Source organism: Gastrolobium bilobum, unplaced genomic scaffold, assembly GCF_033153095.1.
Source record: "Gastrolobium bilobum isolate Gb01-03AN ecotype WA unplaced genomic scaffold, APGP_CSIRO_Gbil_v1 utg184944, whole genome shotgun sequence".
Classification (NCBI taxonomy): Eukaryota; Viridiplantae; Streptophyta; class Magnoliopsida; order Fabales; family Fabaceae; genus Gastrolobium; species Gastrolobium bilobum.
The window spans coordinates 1,972-5,347 of NW_026899332.1; the positions used below are offsets into that span (position 1 = coordinate 1,972).

At 42.5% G+C, this 3,376-nt stretch overlaps 1 non-coding gene across 1 annotated transcript; it reads left to right on the forward strand.

The window, feature by feature from the left end:
• The first annotated feature begins 2,662 nt into the window (after window positions 1-2,662).
• On the forward strand, window positions 2,663-2,767 carry LOC133289716 (small nucleolar RNA R71). The gene has a single exon (XR_009748522.1). It is a non-coding gene; the product is annotated as a small nucleolar RNA R71 (small nucleolar RNA).
• The last annotated feature ends 609 nt before the right edge of the window (window positions 2,768-3,376 follow it).

Genomic DNA, 3,376 nt, shown 5'->3' on the forward strand with positions numbered 1-3,376 from the left:
AGAGCAACCAATGACAGAAAAATCATCCATGAAAATTTCTAATGCTTCTCCTACCAAATCAGTAAACAAAGCAAACATGCATCTCTGAAAAGTTGCAGGGTCATTACATAGCCCAAAAGGCATTCTTCTGAATGCAAACGTCCCAAAGGGGCACGTAAAAGTGGTTTTGTGCTGGTCTTCAGGAGCAACCGGGATTTGGTTGTATCCCGAATACCCATCTAAGAAACAAAAGAATTCTTTCCCAGCTAGATGATCCAGCATTTGGTCAATAAAAGGAAGGGGGAAATGATCCTTTCGGGTAGCATTATTTAATTTCCTGTAGTCTTGACAAATCCTCCACCCAGTTATTTTTTTGGTGGCTATTAACTCTTGTTTGTCATTTTCAACTACAGTAATGCCACCCTTTTTTGGAACGCATTGCACAGGAGCAACCCATTTACTATCTGAGATGGGATAGATTATACCTGCATCAAGCCATTTGATGATTTCTTTTCTTACCACCTCCTTCATATTGGGATTCAGCCTCCTTTGATGCTCCACAGATGAGCTGTCAGGGTCTTAGAGCAAAATCTTGTGCATGCAAATTGTTGGGCTAATTCCTTTTATGTCAGCCATGGTCCAGCCGATTGCTCCTTTGTAATCTTTGAGCTTTTGTGTGAGTTGAAGTTCCTGTTCATGGGTTAGCAAAGAAGAAATAATCACAGGGAGAGTGTTGTCTTTACCCAAATAAGTATATTTCAGGTGTTCAGGTAAGGGTTTTAATTCCAAGGTAGGTGGTTGCTCTACTGAAGGCAATTTCGGTCTTTGCTTTTGCTCTGATCGGTTTAAGGATTCAAAGACCCTTTCTTTCCTTCCCTGGGGTTGGTGGAAACTGATGGATGCAAGGTATTCTTCCAGCTCTTCAAAGTCCTTAATGCCTATCTCTGGCTGCAAATGTTCCTGTTGTTCTTCTCTTATGACCGAGTCAAGGATCGAAATGCTAGAGCATTCCTCAGTGTTATCTTCATCAAACCTTATTCCTTTCATGACATTAAACTTCACTTCTTCTCCGTTTACACTCATAGAAAGTTCACCCTTTCTGACATTTATGATAGCATCACCGGTAGCCAGAAATGGTCTGCCCAGAATTATTGGAACTTCTTGATCTGCTTCAAAATCTAAGATGATGAAGTCAGCTGGTAGAATGAACTTGTCTACTTGGACAAGGACATTCTCAATTTTTCCTTCTGGCTTGGCTATAGATCGGTCTGCAAGTTGAAGAGTGACTGTGGTTGGTCTTGCTGCTCCTATGTCAAGCTGCTTGAAGATGGAAGCTGGCATTAGATTTACACTTGAGCCCAGATCACAAAGTGCCCGACCAAGATAGTTCTTTCCAACTGTACACGGGATGGTGAATATACCAGGATCCTTTAGTTTGGGAGAAATTTTAGTCAGGTACTTGCACGATTGTTGAGTGAGGGATACGGTCTCAAACTCTTCGATCTTTCTTCTTTTTGACAAAATGTCCTTCATAAATTTTCCATATGAAGGAATTTGCTCCAGAGCCTCTACTAGAGGGATATTTATGCGAAGTTGTTTCATCAAGTCAAGAAACTGGCTAAACTGCTTATCCTCGTGTTGCTTTTTCAACCTCTGTGGAAAAGGAGGTTCGATCGGTTCACTCCTTCTCTTGCATGGGGGAACATAAGTTGGAACTGAAACTGGTTCACTGACTTTTGTTGCCCCAAGGTCTGCTACAGGTGTTGTGTCATCCGGTTTGATTTCAGCAGACTCATTGCTTTGGACCTTTTCTTCTGGTCCTGTCTGAGCTTCAAGGTGTGAAGGGTCAGTGGCTTCTTCAACTTCCTTTCCTATGGGCTGTTTTGCTGGTTCGCGCTTTCGAGGTCGTGCCACTAAGTCTGGGGGTGGTAAAGTCTTTCCATCTCGTAGGCTTATAGCATTACAATGCTCCTGATTATCTTGAGACGACTTTTCTGTGTCACTAGGGAGTGTCCCTGGTTGCCTCTGTTTGAGTGCTCCAGTCAGCTGACCAATTTGGGTTTCTAGGTTTCGCATGGCTGCGCTGTTCTGATTCATGTACTCCTTGACAGAAGTCTCAAAGGATTGGGACTTCCCTTCACCCTTATCCCAGTTTTGTTGGTTCTGCCTGGGATACGGGGGTCGGTTCTGGTAGTTTCCTCCACTACCTCCAGCATTATTCTGATTCCTCCAGCCTCGGTTATTGTTCCCTTGATGGTTGTCATTGCTCCTGTTGTTGTTGTTGTCATACCCTCCTGCATAGAACACAGCAGCTAGATTGTTACAGTCCTCATATTAATGAGGACCTCCACAAGTGGGGCAACTCTGACTTGATTGAGTCAAAAGAAGTTGCTCAGTTGTTTTTTTCTGTTCCATGGGCTTCCAGTTTTTTATAGTGTTCTGGAGCGAAGCCATTTGTGCTGAAAGAGCATAAGCTGAGCTTAGCTCAAGAACTCCTGCTTTCTTAGGAGCACTGTGTCGTGTGGAAGGCCATGAATATGTTTTTTTTGAAAGTTTTTCCAACAACTGGTAGGTTTCTAAATAAGTAAAATCCAAAAGATCTCCCCCTGCAGCTGCATCAACAGTTGCTTTCAATGGTGGGGTTAAACCATGATAAAACGTGTGAATGATGCCCCAATCAGAAACTCCATGATTCGGGCAGATTCGTATCAACTCTTTAAAGCGTTCCCACGCTTCATACAAACTTTCTCCATCATACATTTGAAAAGAAGCTATATCAGCCCTCACTTGGGCTTGTTTTGCTTGGGAAAAAAATCGGGTAACAAACTGTTCCGCCAATTGTTCCCAACTGGTGATGGAGTTTGGGGGCAATGTTCTCCTCCATTCTTTGGCTTTTCCAGCTAAGGAAAATGGAAAAAGCCGCATCCGCATGTTTTCTTCCGAAATACCATGAACTTTGAAATTATCAACTATCTCAGTGAAATTGTCCAAATGACTGTGAGGGTATTCCATGGGTAGTCCATGGAACTGACCAGCGTTCATAATCATTTGGAACATTGCAGGTTTTATTTCAAAGTTCGGGATATTCAGAGGAGGGGGAACATAGCCTCGTTCTGGACCATTTCTGAAGGGAGCAGCCATATCATTCAATGATGGCCCTCTTCCTCCATTCGGTCCTTATTCAGGCTCATGATTATGATTTCCATTGTTATCATTGTTTACAACCTCCTCCATTGTAATGTTTTTCAACCTTTGAACTCTTCTTCTATTTCTGAAGGTTCTCTCGGGTTCTGGATCAAAAAGTACTATTTCCAGTCCAAGTTCTGTAGGTTCTGTGCTCATACAAATGGAGGAGGTCTATTAAAACAAAAAGACTGCGATTAAACAACAAAAATGT